Source organism: Vipera berus (genome assembly GCF_964194415.1).
Source record: "Vipera berus genome assembly, chromosome: 3".
Taxonomy (NCBI): domain Eukaryota; kingdom Metazoa; phylum Chordata; class Lepidosauria; order Squamata; family Viperidae; genus Vipera; species Vipera berus.
Genome location: NC_138204.1, coordinates 22705229 through 22724050, shown reverse-complemented (window position 1 = coordinate 22724050; position 18822 = coordinate 22705229). Strand labels below are relative to the sequence as shown.

Here is an 18822-nt window from a genome sequence, read left to right as displayed (position 1 = left end):
TTTCTAAAATTTGAGGCCTTCATCCTGCAGTGGATAGACAATGGCTAAAATGATGATGGTGATAATGTATCGCTTTAAATTTCTCTATAAAAACATATTACATTGTTTTATTTTTGCAAGATTTAGTATTATATTGTATTATTTTCTATAGATATGCAAACAGAAGAGATCTTTGTATAGACTGAAAGTTATTTTGTATAATGTAATGTAATAATCAATATATAAACATAAAAATATAAAATATAATCAATACATAATATAAAAATAAACAAGATAAGCAAGCTTCAGCTTCCAAGCGTTCACGTTGCCAAGAGCATCTCTGAACTTCAAACAGCAAGAAACAGAAGCCATTTGAGGCAAATATCGGTATTGTAAACCCTAAAAAAGCCTTAAAATAATATCCCCACCCTCTAAAATATAGGATCTCTACCATCAAAATATTATCCATTCCTAAAATATGCAAAATTTTCAGTGAAAGTAAAAGTAAGTAAGGTTTCTATACCAAGTTTATTATGGTTTTCATTTAGCCTAGCTCAGGGGTAGGAAACCTTAGCTCTTTCATGATTCGTGGATTTGAATTCTCAGAATTCCTGAGCCAGCCATGCTGGCTCAGGAATTCTGGAAGTTGAAGTCCACGAGTCATAAAAGAGCCAAGGTTGCCTACCCCTGGCCTAGCTTCTAACAAAACACAAACACACACAATGTTCTTCCGATGTAGAAGACTGCTTCCACATGCACAACACAAAGAATTGCCAGTCAAGGATAATTTCCATCTTCATTGGAACACCAAGTTTCTAATCATGTGGGAAGGCCTTGTGAGATTGGGATGAACCAACAATAACAATGTCAGTTTTCAGTTCTAGCTGATTACCTTCTTCCCAGGAATTGGGTAGACAGATCACAAGTCACCTTGGATTCATTCTGCTATTGATAAATGCAGAATCACGTACAAGTCAATATCCTTCCAATATTTTGTGATAGACAAACATATAGACATACAATATGGAAAATGTTTGTATGAAGAAAAGAATGCAGTGCTGTCAAAGATTTGCCCTCCTGGATTTTATGTGCTCTAGCACCTACAATGCCTAAGTTGGGTAAGTGGCATAGAATCAGTTAATCTCTGGATTGTGTAAGCAACAAGGATGAGATTGCTTCTGAGGGACTTCTAGAAGTCCAAGAAATGAAGTAACACAAGTGACAGTGGCAAAAAATGAAGCGTAAATATGACTGAACATGGTTACATGATGACATTTGGCAATATATCATATCAACAAGAGCAGTAAAGCTCTGCTGTTACTGGATCTGCAGATTCTTGATCAGGAAACCTGTTCAGGGATGATAATAATAATAATAATAATAATAATAATAATAATAATAATAATAATAATAAGAAGAAGAAGAAGAAGAAGAAGAAGAAGAAGAAGAAGAAGAAGAAGAAGAAGAAGAAGAAGAAGAAGAAGAAGAAGAAGAAGAAGAAGAAGAAGAAGAAGAAGAAGAAGAAGAAGTTGGAAGGGACCTTGGAGGTCATCTAGTCCAACCCCTTGCTCAGGCAGGAAACCCTATACCATTTCAGGCAAATGGCTGGCCAGTCTCTTCTTAAAAACCTCCAGTGTTGGAGCATTCACCACCTCTGGAGGCAGGTTGTTCCACTGGTTAATTGTTCTAACTGTCAGGAAGTTTCTCCTTAGTTCTAGGTTGCTTCTCTCCTTGACTAGTTTCCATCCATTGCTTCTTGTCCTGCTTTCAGGTGCTTTGGAGAATAGTTTGACTCCCTCTTCTTTGTGGTAGCCCCTGAGATATTGGAACACTGCTATCATGTCACCCCTCACCCTTCTCTTCATTAAACTACACATACCCAATTCCAGCAACCGTTCCCGATATGTTTTAGCCTCCAGTCCCCCAATCATCTTTGTTGCTCTTCTCTGTACCCTTTCTAGAGTCTCGACATCTTTTTTACATCGTGGTGACCAAAACTGGATGCAGTATTCCAGGTGTGACCTTAACAAAGCATTGTAAAGTGGTGTTAGTACTTCACTTGATCTTGATTCTATCCCTGTTAATGCCTAGCACTGTGTTGGCTTTTTTGGCAGCTGCAGCACACTGCTGGCTCATATTGAAGTGATTGTCTACTAGGACTCCGAGGTCCCTCTCACAGTTACAACTATTGAGCAAGGTACCACCTATACTATACCTGTGCATTTGATTTTTCCTGCCTAAATGTAGAACCTTACTTTTTTCACCATTGAATTTCATTTTGTTAGATAGCGCCCAGTGTTCGAGTCTGTCCAGATCCTCCTGTATTTTAAGCCTATCTTCTGGAGTATTGGCTATTCCTGCCAGCTTGGTGTCGTCTGCAAATTTGATGAGTTCCCCATCTATCCCCTCATCCAAATCGTTAATGAAGATATTGAAGAGCACCGGGCCCAGAACAGAGCCCTGGGGCACCCCACTACACACTTCCTTCCATGTAGATGCAGTTCCATTGAGGACCACATGCCTGTCAGCCAGCTACGAATCCATCTGGTGGTGATGCTATCTAACCCACATTTTTCTATCTTATCAAGTAGTAGGTTGTGATCTACTTTATCAAATGCCTTACTGAAGTCCAAGTAAATTATATCTACAGCATTCCTCTGGTCCACTAATTTTGTCACTTGGTCAAAGAATGTAATAAGATTTGTCTGGCATGTATCTGTAAGATTTGTCTGGCATGTACGTACGTACCTGTATCTTTTGTGAACAATGTGAGAAATGAGTCTTCAACAGGTTGCGACCACACATTTGCAAGACTTTGCAGAGGAAATCATTCATATTCATACTAAACTGGATGTGACTGGAACAGAATTTACTAAAGTAACTGGCACACCTTGAAAAGTCATCCAGGACAGAAACACCAACCTATATTCTGGCACATGTAATGTAGGTATAGGTATTTCTTACAGGCTAGCTTCTCAGCAGCTGGGGCAAGGCAAAGAGGAAAGACAGAAAAGGGGAGGGAAGAGAGAGACATCAAATTCTTTGTCCCCTGATTAAAAGAAAAATATAATCCAAGGCCAAAGAAAGAGAAATGCTGGAGGAGGAAACAAGCCTAGAAAATGTGCATTGTTTGGAAGTTACTGAATAGCTGAGTAAGCTGAATCCATATTGCCTAGCAAATAGTGCATCATTTCCCATTAACATGTAGAGGCCTTTCCAGCCTGATGGGGCTGGGCATTCTAAATTAGTGATGGCAGACCTATGGCTTGCATGTCAAAGGTGGCATGCCATGACATTCTGGATGACACATCAGCGTTCACCAACAGCTGACACTATTCCCAAAAGCATGCCATGAGGTTTTCAGACTCTGTGGAGGCCACACAAGGACAGGATATATTCTTACGCAGCTTCTGGAGACTCTGGAAGTCATATGAGAGGGCAGTCCTGTCGCGAAGCCTCCAGAGCCTCTGCAAATCATGCAAGAATGGGGTGGACTTTCACACAGTTTTGGGGTATGTGTGCAGAGACTGTGGAAGAGTATTCTCTAAAAATGCTTCAACAACAAAAGCCTCAGGTGACCTGGAGCTGTCTCAATTTCTCTGCATTAAAAAAAAACACAAATGAACACAGGTAGTCCTCAATTTACAAGCACAACTGATCCCGAAATTTCTATTGCTAAACGAGAACTTGGTAAGTGTTAAGTGACTTTTTTTCCTTTATACCTTTTTTGCCACAGTTGTTAAGTGAATCACTGAGGTTAGTAACAGGGTTGTTAAGTGAATCTGGCTACCCATTTACTTTAGCTTGTCAGAAGGTCACAAAAGGTGATCACATGACCCCAAGATATCACAACTGTCATAAATATAAGTCAGTTGCAAAGCATCTGAATTTTGATCATGTGACCATGGGGATGCTACAAAAGCCAAGTGAAAAACAGTCATAAGTCACTTTTTTCAATGCCATTGTAGCTTCAAAGGGTCACTAAATGAACTGTTGTAAGTCAAAGACTATCCGTAGATAAAGAATTGTTTCTCTTTTGTTCGGGGGAAGGATTTTTGATGCATTCACTATCACTGCTCTAAACCAAACAGCAACTAAAATAAGCAATGTTCAATGCAAGCCTTATGCTGATATAAACAGCAAGCATAGCAATTTGAAGTTGGAGAGCTTTTATTGGACAAGTTATAAATCTTGAGGCAAGCAGAAAGGCTGGCTATTTAGTCAGCGAGAAAGAAGCAAGAGAAGTTGCTTGCCTTGTAATTACATCTACTGCAGCAAGCTAGGAGAGTTCGGAGGCAAGAATACTGAGTTAATCGTTCAAGGCAATCCATAGGCTAAAGCACCAGAAAGTTCCATGAAAGCTGATATCGAAGTTGAAAGGTGTGATTGCAAGGCAAGAAGCAGAAAAACATCTGGAGCAGAGCATTAAAGGAACACAGGTCTGGAAATAAGAATGGATTCAATAAGAGAAGAGGGTCTGGAGCATACTTTTAAATAGCCACAGTTCCTGACTGCACTTAATTAGAGTTAATGCCCATTTCCCATGAGAAGCCTCTTTAACTGGTGGTGTGATTTAAGATTTGGCACTCTTCCCAAAGTCTGCTTCTGACTCCTTACTACTGAACTGGAATTAGGAGTGAGCTGTGTTGAGTCAGACCTATCACAGGTAGACCTCAAGTTACAACACTTCATATAGTGACCATTCAAAGTTACAACCACACTGAAAAAAAGTGACTTATGACCATTTTTCACACTGATGACTGTTGCAGCATCACCACAGTCATGTGATCAAAATTCATATGCTTGGCAACTGGTTCATATTTAGGACAGCTGCAGTGTTCTGGGGTCATATGACCCCCTTTTGCAACCTTCAGACAAGCAAAGTCAATGCGGAAGTCACTTAACAACTGTGTTCCTAACTTGACAACTGCAGTGATTCTGCAGCCGCAGCAGAAAACAAAGCCAGCGTTGGCCGCTACCCGCAACCAACGCTGCTATATACATGCTCAGAGCACCCACCCATACTCCACCCAAACATGCCTATGCCCTCCCATTCCCTATATCCACCCCACCCCTCCCCGGCAAACCCTTTCACCCAGCGCCTGGTCAGGTAAGTCCTCACCCGTGATCCTCCACCACCGTGCTCCACCCCCACACCCCCTCCCAGCCGCACCCAGCTCTGGTCCCTTCCGTGGCCGCCGGCGGCCGGCCCCCCCAGCCACCCGGGCACCGCGGCGGGAACAAGCCCGTCCCCCAACAGGCACGCCACGGGGCTCATCAGCGCCTGGGCAGAACCGTCCTGCGCTTGCGGTGTCCCGTCCCACGCTCCGGGCCGCTCCGCCGGAAGTGGACCCGTCTGCCAAAGCACCCCGGCAAGCCGTGGGAGGGCTGGCAACAAGAGGTGGGCTCCCGAGGCAGCAGCCGCCGTGCCAGCCGTTCCGGTGCTTCCGCCGGTCATGCCGTCAGCTGGAGTGTTCTGCGCAGGCGCGGCGTCGAACGGGGACAGCAGCGGTGGAACGGCCGCCCAACGAGCCTCCGGAGCCTCCCGAGCCGCGCCAGCCGTTCCGGTGCCTCCCCCGGTCATGCCGTCAGCCGGGGTGTTCTGCGCAGGCGCGGCGTCGAACGAGGACAGCAGCGGTGAAACAGCCGCCCAACGAGCCTCCTGAGCCTCCCGAGCTGCCGAGGAGTAGGGTGGGTCCGGCGAACCGTCTATGACCCCAATGCGCAGGTCAGGAGGGGCCGGAGGGGCCCCCCCTTGAATGTCGGCCCCACGGGGCCCGACAGACACATCACGTGATGTTGCGAGTTTGATACCGCTGCTCTACCCTCAAGAAAACTGGAAATTTTAATTTGGAAACCAACCCACAATGTGATCATAAACAGGATATTTGCCATAGATTTTAGAACAGACTTGGATGGCAATGGGTGTTCTCACGCATACAACAATGTTGTTACATTTTCTAAATGTATTGATCTAATGAATTCCTTATTTTCAGAAGCTATTTATCTAAAAACAGAAGGGTATGCAAAATTAATTTTTCTCTCTCTACTTACTTAAGTTTTAAATTATTCCATGCTCAATGCAATTACTAAACATTATGAGATGCCATTCAAAGCCTATAATTATTTTGGGTATTCATGCTTGAAAAAAAGGTACACATTTATCATTGCAAACCTTAAACTATAACATTGTGAAACTTAAGTATTTTGCTCATACAGGTTTATCTGGGTCAAAAGGCTGAAATACCATTGTACTGTAATGCATAATATCTATCTATGAAATTGTAACATCAGCGTATGTTTTTATATGCATGTCAGGCTTTGAAATAATTATCAAATCTTTGAAATGTGTGAGCTATAGTTATTTAATCTAGATTCCAAGTTTTAAAGCTGTAACCTTAAAAATCTTCATTCTTTGCTCCTAACTACAAGAGAGGACAGTAGAGTATTGTAAGGGAGAACCCCAATAACTGCAAGCCGGAGGAGAAACTGATGCAAAACAGCAGCAAAGAACAGCCTTTTCTTGTGATTTCCTCTTCAACATCTTTTCCAATGCACTTTTTACTTTTTCTACTTTGGACAAAGGGATTTAACCATACCATCTTGGATTAATTTGTCTTGTTATGCTGAAATTTGATTCTTTTCTCCACCTCCTAAGTATTCATTGCAAGTCCTGATCTGTTTCATTTTTTTTTAATTTTCAATATAAGATTGAAACCCACTGGACACATAAGTCATATTGATGCTCTTTTAGTACAGCACTGATGTCTAGTATTAAATAAGATGGGGGATCAATAATTATCCTGTAAAATGACTAAAGTGCTTAAACATTATTAAGTAACATTAACATTAGATCTTCCTATGTTTTATTGAAAAGTTTTAACATACAATTTTTCTTTAAAAACCCCCCTCCCCCTCCCTTCACCCTCCCCTCCTTAGTAATATTAAATATATATATATAAAAAAACTAAAAGAAAAAAAAAAGAAAAAAGAAAGACGACTTATTCAAATGCTACATAAAATTTCTTAACCCTATACTTATTCTGGATAAACTCAATCCATTTTCTCCATTCCATAAAATAGCGTTCTTGCGAGTGATCTTTCAAATAGGCCGAAATCTTCGCCATCTCTGCCAGGTCGGAAACCTTTAAAGTCCACTCTTCTATAGACGGCAATTCCTCTTTCTTCCAATACTGACCTATCAAGAGTCTTGCTGCCGTAATTAAATTCAACATCAACTTAGTGTCCACAACTGTAGCATCTGTAATTATTCCCAACAAAAAAAGTTGCGGACAAAACTTTATCCTCTGTTTAAAAATCTTCTGCATGTTCCACCAAACTTTTATCCAAAAGGCCTTAACCTTTTTACATGTCCACCATATATGAAAATATGTTGCATCTTCATCACCGCACCTCCAACATTTAGGCTGATAATTCGGATACATACTTGCGAGCTTTTTGGGATCTAAATGCCATCTATAAAACATTTTGTAAAAGTTTTCTCTTAAATTTTGAGCTTGTGTAAATTTTACGTTCCTCACCCAGATCTTTTCCCACGTGTCCATTGTAATAACTTCTTGAATATTCTGGGCCCATTTTATCATACAGTTTTTAACAAGTTCTGTTTCTGAGTCAATTTCTATCAATGCAAGATATATCCGTTTAATATGTGCCGGTCCCTGATTTCTAATTTGCTTTATCAAATTTTCATCAGTCATTGTAAAACCATTTTTCTGATCTTCTTTCCACCTGGCCCGTAACTGAGTATATTGGAACCAGTTTTGAACAACCTTCTCTTCTCGCAAGAGACTATATGATTTCAAACACCATACATTTCTTTCCAAACTTAGGATCTCCTTGTACGTAGTCACATCATGTTTGAAACCAGCATGTATATTTTCTATTGCATGTTTTGGAATTGCCCACAGTGGTATCTTGCAATCTAGCTTATGTCTGTACTTCTTCCAAACTCTCAGCAATGCCTGTCTTAAAATATGCACTCTAAACACATTGTCTACCTTCTTGTCATACAACAAATATGCATGCCAGCCAAACAACAAATCATGGCCCTCAAGATTTAATAATCTCTTCTGTGTCAAATTAATCCAATCACTTATTCCTACTAATGCAGCAGCTTCATAATATAGTTTAAGATTGGACTTCATAATATAGTTTAAGATCTTCCTATGTTATATAGCATATCAGGCAGCAAGAAATTTCCAGTATTTTCGGTTTTGGGTGAGTATTTCAGCATCTTCCCATGTTTAAAGTCTTTAAGATATCTATGAACGTTCTTCAGCATATATTTTGAAAACATTATTTATATTAAATATTAAATTCAAGGAAATCTTAAAGACATCCTATGGTTTTGAGAATTGATACAAATATATGAAGGATGTTAAATCAGTACCATGTATTCCTAGTGATTCCTGGAACTGGCATGATGCTATCTTTTCAGTTACTGCCACAATGAACTTTGAGTTGGGAACAAGGTAAGTGAAGCTCAGAAAGTATCAGGAAAGCATAGACTGCTAAAATCCAGATAAAGTTCAGCAGATTTACTGGCAGACCTAAACTAAGGACCAGTGACTCCCAACAACTGAGGACTGAATCTAAACACCCCTAAGAAGCATCAGAATTAAGGACTCTTAAGGATTCATACAAGTAGTCCCCTAATTATGACCACAATTGAGCCTAAAATTTCCATTGCTAAGGGAGTTAGTTAAGTGAGTTTGTCCCATTTTACAACCTTCCTTGCCACGGTTGTTAAGTGAATCACTGCAGTTGTTAAATTAATAAAACAGTTGTGAAGTGAATCTGGCTTCCCTATTGACTCTGCTTGTCAGAAAGACACAAAAGGTGATCACATGACCCCAGGACACTGCAACTGTCATAAATATGAGCCAGGTGGCAGACGTCTGAATTTTGATCACATGACAATAGGGATGTTGCAATAGTTGTGTGAAAAACGGCCATAAGTCACTTTTTTTCAGTGCCACTGTAACTTCAAATGGTCACTAAATGAATGGTTAAGTCGAGGATCACCTGAACTTGAGACAAGAGAAAGACCTCAGGCAGGAGTAACAACTAGTAGTTTTGCCATAAAATACTGCAAACCAAAAAGTTGTTTCTTAAAAATTTTGTTCTTCACAGAATAAAGAGGCTTAGTTAAGTAAGTAAGCTGAGGTATGCTTCAATTTAGCTCACACTCTGAGTGATCTGTAGATAAGATAGCAATAGAATAAGAGCAGCTTTACCATTGTAAATTACCATTTACTAATACCAGGGCATAGTTACAGGATTTCAAAGACTACAATCACACAGGCAGAACCAATCATAGTAGATGTACATTATCAGCACTAAACTGAAAGATGTTAACTGGATGGCAAAGGTCATGGGATTCATTCTACCTCCACCATCGACATTTTTAAAATATTACAGCAAGGCTTTTGTGCACATAAAAAGGCAATTTCTGTAAAGCTGCTGATTAAAGGACACTCTTTTTATGTCAAAAGAATCCTATCAACTGTCTTTAAGCTGCTCCTGCTCCTGGAACTTGAGTTCCTGTTTCAATTCTAAATGTACAAGTACCCTCTTGAAACCAATCATGAACCTTGCTGCTTGTTCTCAGCAAGGTTTTTTAGGCATGCATCCAAGGCACCATCAATTCCATGCTGTACCAGAACCGAACAATGATTAGAAACAAGCATGTACCTGCATGAATTACCCTTTGCCATCTGAAAAACATTTTGGTCAATATCTCATTTGTCCTTGAAAGGACTACCAATATAGAACCTCTTATTATAGACTCAACTCAAGGTTTTTGCTGCAGATTTGGCTCATACATTTGTTCTATTCTCTATGATTTGTGTTTCAACAGGGAGCAAATTTTTTAAAACAAATCTCTATACTGCTTCTCATGAAAGTAATCCTGGAGAGACAAACCCAATTAAATTAATGAAACCACAATAAAAATTATTGTATTGAAAGTGAAATATTAGAAAAAAATAGTGGCCAATACAGTACAAAAATTTGGGGATTGAACCGATTAGTACTGGGAACTGAACTGAGGAATGGCAATCAGTCTGCAGGGTGTGGCAACATAGAGAGGACTTTCCTTTGGGTCACCACTATGTGACAATCTGTAACTGCAGCTTAGAAAGTTGGACTACCACTGGAGTGTAGGCATCTGAGTAAGTTAGTATCTCAGTGAATGACAGCACTTGTTGATCTTTTCAGAAGCTAAGAAGAGTTAATCCTTGCTAAATAACAGGTATCCAAGAAATTCCAGATTGTAGGTTAGACCGGTAAATCAGAAAAAAATATCCTAGAATTACTGTATGGCAAACTACTTCTGTATTGCTGACAATGGGTTCATGAAGTCTCCAGGAGTCAAACTTGTCTTGAAGATCACTTTACCATTTTACTAGGGTTGTATTTACAATCTCAATCGTAATTTAATTTTACCAGGCATAAGTATTTCAAACTTTGAAAAAGTTAGGAGACTGGATAACTAGAGTTAGAAAGTAAACATATTACATTATAAAAACTACAATACTTATAATCTCCTACTTTGTAAGCCAATGTTACTTTAGTTCTGAAGCAATACCGACCACTGATTTTCATCTCAGACACTCAAAATAAATAAATGTAATAAAATAAAAACATAGAAGACTGTTGTATACAGGTAGCCCTCAGCTTATAACAGTTCATTTAGTGATTGTTCATAGTTACAACAGCACTGACAGAAAAGTGACTTATCACCGTTTTTCACAGTTATGATCACTGTAGCATCCCCATGGTCACGTGATCAAAATTCAAATGATTGGCAACTGACTCATATTTATGACGGCTCAAGTATCCTGGGCTCATGTAATCACCTTTTGTGACCTTCTGACAAGCAGCCAACGAGGAAGCCAGATTCACTTAGCAACTGTGTTACTAAGCTCACTTAATAACTGTGGCAAGAAAAGGCATAAAATGGGGCAAAATTCACATAACAAGTGTTTCGCTTAGCAACAGAAATTTTGGGCTAATGATGATGAAGTTGGAAGTGACCTTGGAGGTCATCTAGTCCAATGCTCTGCTCAGGCAGGAAACCCTATACCATTCCAGAAAAATGACTGTCCAGTCTCTTCTTAAAAACTTCCAGTGTTGGAGCATTCACCACTTCTGGAGGCAGGTTGTTCCATTGATTAATTGTTCTAACTGTCAGGAAGTTTCTCCTTAGTTCTAGGTTGCTTCTCTCTTTCGTTAGTTTCCATCCTTTGCTTCTTGTCCTGCCTTCAGGTGCTTTGGAGAATAGCTTGACTCCCTTTTCTTTGTGGCAGCCCCTGAAATATTGGAACACTGCTATCATGTCCCCCCCTCATCCTTCTCTTCATTAAACTAGACATACCCAATTCCAGTAACCGTTCCTCATATGTTTTAGCCTCCAGACCTCTAATCATCTTTGTTGCTCTTCTCTGCACTCTTTCTAGTCTCAACATCTTTTTTACATCGTGGTGACCAAAACTGGATGCAGTATTCCAAGTGTGGCCTTACCGAGGCATTGTAAAGTGGTATTAATACTTCACATGATCTCGATTCTATCCCTCTGTTAATGCAGCCTAACACTGCGTTGGCTTTTTTGGCAGCTGCAGCAGACTGCTGGCTCATATCTCAGTGATTGTCCACTAGGACTCTGAGATCCCTCTCCCAGTTACTACTATTGAGTAAGGTACCACCTATATTATACCTGTACATTTGGTTTTTCTTGCCTAAATTGAGGATAAATTGAGAATTATCTATACTATATCAGAAACTGAATATGAAATATCTAGGATATGCTGATATTGTTTTATCCTCAAGTGAAAACCATAAACAATGTCTAGGGTGGGTTACATCCTGTGCCAGTTCTACAGGAAGGATGGCTATTAATATATTATCAAGATTCATATCAAAGATCTAGACTACACTTTGGAGCTAGAATTATCTATGATCAATCAGCAGAGTAAGCAGGGCATTAATGTCTGGATTATTTCATTCTCTGTTTGTGGGGTTCCCTGTTCTGTAGAGACTAAACATCAATCCCACTCACAAAAGAAAATATCATTGTCTTAAGGGTAATGTAGATACATAAGGTTTTAGCCACTGCCACACTTTATTGCATCTGTTTGTCCCTTTTGTTCTATTAAAAACAGTGAGGAAAGTAAGCAGAATCAAACATTGCAACAAGAAAAGCGAATCAGATGGCTTATAGGGATTTTTTTTTAAAAAAGTAGTTCTTAGATACTGGAAGGTTCAAAATGATATGGAACAAAATGTAGTATTTCTTCTTGAGTTAAGGCTAGAACTCTAGTACACATAATCTTCACCCACCCAATTAAAATTTCACACATCCCTATTTACTAGAGCTTAATCCTAAAAACTGTACAAAGAAGAGCTATTCTAGAGCATGGCATTACCTGCTATAGATGTCAGTGAGCTGAGAAAGAGGAAACCAACTGCTCAGATAGACTGAAGGTTGGGATTGGCAATTCATCTTGCTTACCAAATTTGCCTGTGCTTTATTGTACATGTAAAAGAAATGACATAAAACTCCTAACAGCCAAGGAACATAGTGTTTTCACAAGGACTATGGATTTGATTCTGCAGTCCTAGAACTAAATTGTCTCCATTTCTTGGAGCTGGTGCTCAAAAGAGCTGTGCCAGGTATAAATAGTACAATCATTGCCATGAACGTCTATTATACTACAGTATTGCAACATGCTCTAGAGGTCATTTTCTTGGAAAGTATCTGAAAGTTGCAACGGGTATAAACTACAGCCGCACTATTAATAGGCATACAGTACTGGAATTACATTATGTTATAATGAAATTCTGCATTGATTGCTAAGTGCTTATTGGCTTATACGTATTCTACTACTACCTGCATATTTAAGACTTAAAGCTTAATATCTAACCATCTAAGGGAATTACCTTTATGGCTATTAAGATCTACATAAAAAGTGTTTTTTGAAGATGCGTTCAGGGCAAAAGTTCTGATTTTCAGGCATTTGCATTACTACTCTTTTAATATTTAAAACATCCTGTAATATATCTACACTACATTCTTAAAAGCAATTGGAATTACAGTATTCATTTTATATGTTTGATAATCTGTAGTGTGGTTCTTTAAAAAAACAATTATCTTTAGTGTTAATTTGTACTGAAAAGTGGAATATTAATTGAATAAATATCAAATAAACAAACTTCTGCGAGGTAAGAAGAAACTCCACCTTGCTGTCTGCTTAAGTGAAATTTATGATCAGGTATGCCCAGCATGGTTCCTATGTTATGACAACATTCACAATGCATTCAATATCCCAATATTTGAATTACTTGCACCTATTTCATGGGCTTATTTATACACTGCTTTTAAAAGTTGCATCTATTATTTCACTATAGAATACAGTCTTATCATAGTTCCATTAGAATGTTTTGAACTACAGTTCCCATAAGCACCTCCAGCATTGTCAAAATGCAAACAATGTTGAGATTTATAGCGCAAAATATCTAAAGGGCTTCACAGTGTGGAAGGATACAGTACATTTATACACATTCTTGGGGTACGTTTGCTAACGTCCTTGACCATTTGTAATAAAACCTATGATAATTTTGAAATGTAATATTCATCTGAGTTGTGATTGAGATCTAACCTATTTTATTTTGTTTCAAATCCCAAGTTTGCTTTCCTTACAAATATTAAAAGCATTAAAATTAAGGCCCTAATTCTTATCCTCAAAATTATACATAGATCGTATAGTGGCATATCCATTATTAAACAGCTAATTCTAAAAGCTGCAAAAAGTGCAGAAATGACCCAATGCCAGTATAATTCATACTTCTTTGCTCTTGGTATTTCATCAAACGAAGAATACAGTACAAGAACTGCCTGCAGAGTATATCTTTGTGAGTTTGCATCCCTTCAAAAGCGTTCAGTTTCTTGTACTGACTGAATGCTATATTTTAAAAATATTAACTATATGGTGTGAATCCTGAAATACACTTTAATTCTCCTTTTCTCACACTGATTGCATTGCAAACAATTATCTTAGCATATCTGCATGTTCAAAAATATATTTTTATAAAATTTTCAAGAGATCAAAATAGATTGTTACTTTGATAGGATTTATACTGTCCGAGTGAAACCAAGATCTTTGTATAGTTTTTGGTTCTATGATTTACTTTCTTACTTTTACTTATCAATATCACAACAGATACTATTAATCCTTCCTTATACAACACTCTATACAGTATAATAAAGCATTATAACCATTATCTGTGTTTTTGCTTATAAGCAATTATTGTTAACTGAAATGAATCAATTCAAGAGAAATATCTTTTAAGGGGTGATGAGGAAAACTTCGTTCTTCAGCATTTTATTTGTATGGCTTCTTTCTGCTTCATTAATCTTAATAAAGCAGGCAACCAGACACCCAATGATATCACGTGCAAACCAACACGAATATTAGAACTGGCTGAATGAATCACTTATATGAATCCTTTGGAAGCAACATGATTATAACAAGTGCACAAACCAAGGCAGCAAGAACCTTTTATCTGTTCCAATTAAGGGGCCGATTGGGTGTTTTTGAATTTATCTCCCTTGGCCACACTGACTAGGAATTAGGAGATTTGAGGACAATGCGTCTGGAAGGCACAGAGTTGGGGAACTCTGCATTTAGCCCAAGTGCACAATATAATGAAATAACATGGAAACTCTTAAGTTTATCATTAACAGTAGTTGCTTTCAAGTAGATCTATGAAAGAATCCTTAAACACTGCAATGTTGAAAAGACCATATTATATGGACAGATCCATTAAGGAAACCTTGGGGGATTATGAAATCAGATTCTTGGATCAAAATTAATCAGTTTTTTCTAACTAAATGTCACTCCTCTCTCACTCAATTTACTCCTGTCAAACATTCAGTAACTAATGTCAACTGGGATGTGATTGATTATCCACACCTGTTACTACACTGAAGCATGCAGTCCACATGCAAGCTCACACCAAAGAATGACATTCCAATTCTCTCAAAACAAAGGAAGTGTGAATGGGTCAGCTCTTTAGCTGTCTAAAATAAGGAGCCTGAAGAAGCATGGTGTTTAAGAGGCAGAGCTGTTGTGTCATGTGGTCTGCCTTGTACTACCTTGACTTCAGATATGGTGGAGCTCAGCAGCCCATCAACTGTCAGTTCAGTTGGCTTTTGCAAACGGTATGGAAAGCATCCTCTTCTCTTAGTCAAAAGGTTTCAGTGCATCTAGCCAAAGCAGGTTTCATGCAGCTGCTCAAGTTTTAACAGGGATTGAAGCTTCAACATTAAAGAAGCACTAATTATTCTGCACATACTCAGGCGTTCCCCCCCCCAAACACACACACACACACACACACACACATCCTGCTTCATACATTATCTGGTCTTCCCAGCGTTCAAAATACCCTGAAAACTGTTCCAAGCGTCAAATGAAAGTCACTGGAGACAGACTCAGCCTACTCTCCCATCCCTTATTCCTCGTGAAAGCAAGAGGATCTTACGGGACTTCTGGAGAAAAGATACCCACAAGACCGCACGCAAAGTTACAAGGGCAGGCTTCTCGCTCGAACCCCCCCCCCCCGCCCCCGCTGGAAAACAAACACAGCGCCGCCGGGGTCGGCCAAGCAGCAGCAGCAGCAGCAGCGAGATCCACCTTTTCCCATCCCCGCACTTCTAAAGGCGGCACCACCCTCAGCGACTCTGTCCTGGCGCGGGTGCCTCGGATGCAGAAACAAGGTCGAAATTCCAAAGCTGCAACGGGAGGGAGGCGGGTGGGAGAGAAACGGGGGTGGTTTCCCCTCTCGCCCCAGCCCAGGGAACTTACCGCAGGCAGCCAGACCTTTCGGCTGTAGGCAAGCGCGCTTCTTTCCAACGCGCGCGCGCACAAGGGCCGAGGCGGCACCGCTCTCGGCTCACCGAATTCACCGGACCCCGGGAGGAGACCGAGGCGGAGCGGGCGCTCGCCCTGGCAACAGCGAGCGAGCGAGCTGCGACCCCGAAGCGGCGGCCGCGGCAGGTCCGCCAGCCAGCCGTGCAACGGAATGGAAAAGTGGCGCGCGCGCCCTGCAAGACCACACAGCCGCTGCTTGGCCTGGGTCCCGCCCTCCTTCGGTGCGCCGCGCGAGGGGCTCCCGACGGAACAGCCGGCGAGCAAGGCAGGACCGCGCCGAGGGGAGGGAGGGATGCCTGGAACCATCTGTTGCAAAGCGCCGCTTTGGCTTGTGGGGTTGTGGAAGAGGCAGCGCGTTTTTCTCTTCCTCAGCCTCTGTTTTTTTGTGTGTGTGTGTGGGGGGGAGAGATCCAAGACGAGAAGATTATCTGCCGGAAGGCCCAGCTGGAAGCTCAATCAAGTCGCCCTTCACTGTCTCCATCCTCACCTCTTGCTTTTGACGTCTCTCGCCCTCTTCCTAACTTTTGCGTCCACCTGCTAATTCCTGGTTACTTTAGTTTAGATTGTTTGAAGAGGTTGGAAAAGACCAGCACTTCCTTTATCCATGCAGCAGCAACTACTGAGGGAGTTGACATACTTTGGATCAACCTGTTGTTTGCCTTCTGCCATTGTGCCTTTGTTTATGGCGTGGTTGATGAATCCAGGCAATTGAAAGTTCAGGCTTAGCATTACATCAGAATCCAGCCAAATCAGACTGTTAGCATGCACAATACTGAGCTAGCTGGATTAAGTGGCACTGCACTTGGAAACACTGGAATCAAAGGTTGGAACTTTTGCTCGTAAAGAAATGGCTCTTGTCAGTGAAGTGGCAATTCCTCCAATGCCTAGCCCGATTTAGCTCCTATTAAGTATTGGTTGCACTTTCAAAGTTATCCATTCTTTTCTTTTCTTTTTAAGATTGGTTCAAGTTACTAACTTTGGCTGAAAACTAAGCAGGGTCCTGAAATATTTCTTGAATTGAAGGCCAGGAAATCCCAGAGCTGGTAGACTACACTAGGAACTCAGGGAAAAAAATATATATCTTGGAAGAAGGTAACTGCAAACTCCTGTTGCCAAGAAAACTACATGGGCACCATCATGAAGTTGTTAGGAGTCAATGTTTTCCATTAGCTCACTATTTATCAAACTTGGCAACTTCTAAGATATGTGGACTTCAGCTCCCAGAAGAGAAAAGTAGTCAAGTTTTAAGAAACACTCCCTTAGCTCAACACAAAAGAGAATTCATACCAGAAGACAAATACTATATGTTGCAAGATAAACCATTGGAAAGAGATGTTGTATAAGTGTAAATAAGATATCTGCATCTGTCCCCGTAACCTATGGCTGAAACAATTTTGTCTAGTCATTTTTCAGGCACATACCTCATATCCCAGTGATTTTTAATAACAATAAAGAAAAGGACAATTATGGAAAATGATATATAAAATAAATTTTAAAAAGGTATTCTAGCATCTCCCCTCCTGCTATATGTTCATTCTCATAGTATGAAGGGTTACTGTGTATTTTTCTTCAGATAGTAAGTTTAATTCTGTATTGTCACTACCAACTTATGTTCCGTGTTTCATTAATTCTACTATGGATTCTCCTGTGAACAAACTTAGTGCTTCATTTGAGGTGCATGACTAGGGCACTGCCAGCAGATGTAATGTCTTTCCCCCCATAAATAATATTTGGTAGAAAGAAAAGATTGGATTATTTATTTTAATGTAGAAAGTGGCCATCTTCTTCCAACTTCTGAAAATGTCCCACTCGTAGCAGTATGGCATAACAGAATGGTCATTTTTACCATTTTGGCTGTAAAGGTAAAATGACAAAACTTCTGTCAATTTCACATAAAAAAGACAGATCCCTGTTCCTTATTCCTTATTTCAAGTTCACTGTAAATTACTGAACTTGAAAAGATCTTGTAATGGCAGTGATTGGAGGCAGAGGTTGATGTTCCTGCCACTGAACAAAAGCCAATTGGAATGAAGGCATTCAACTACAATGAAATGGTACAGTATACAGTAGCAGGGCTTTTCAACCAGTGGTACGGGTACCACCTGTGGTACATTGGCACCTGGCAGGTGGTACGCGACCATCCTAGAAAAGTGGTAGCCAGGGAGGGGAATGAGCTGAATCGGTGGCAGCACCACACAAGCCTGAGTGAGAAATGGCTGGAGCTGCAGGGCTGTCAGGGCTCAGCGGAAGCGCCAGAATCAGTGCTTCTTCGGGGCTGTCAGGGCTCAGTGGAAGCACCAGGATCAATGCTGGAGTTCAGTGCTGATCCTGGCACTTCTGAGCCCAGAAGAAGTGCCGATCAGCTGGAATGTTGCAGCATCTCCAGGGTCTTGTGATTTACATTCAGATGCTTGGCAACTGATTCATATTTATGATGGTCATTTCCTCTCAGGGTCACGTGAAGTGACCAAAACCTGCTGCAACCACCTGGGGGGGGAGGGAATAAAAACCAAACACCTCCCACCCCACCCCCACTGCCAATCCTCAACAGAAATGCTCACAACAAAGAGAACCTCTGACAGGAGGAAGACCACCACCGTGTGGGCAAGCAGGTGTCTTGCTCGGCTGTGGATTGGGGGGCACTTTTTTCAGTGCCATTATAACTTCAAACAGTCACCAAGTGAACTGTTGTAAGTCAAGGACTACCTGTACTTCATCACTTTTTTCCTTTTTTTTTGGTAATCAAGTTTTTGACACCTTGCTAGGCGACTGGTGGTACTCGGATGTTGTCATATCCTAAAAGTGGTACAATGGGTGAAAAGGTTGAAAAGCCCTGCAGTATAGAACAAAATAACACTGCTTGAGCTGGCCAAATGTTACAGTAAGTACTTTT

General features: G+C 40.5%; 1 protein-coding gene across 1 annotated transcript in view; it reads right to left on the bottom strand.

Moving 5' to 3' along the window:
- Nucleotides 1-16066, bottom strand: part of SULF2 (sulfatase 2) — a 307964-nt gene extending 291898 nt beyond the window's left edge. The window contains exon 1 of the mRNA XM_081325671.1: nt 15864-16066. The gene's annotated coding sequence lies outside the window, so the exon portion shown is untranslated. The remainder of the gene's footprint in view (nt 1-15863) is intronic.
- Nucleotides 16067-18822: the final 2756 nt, after the last annotated feature.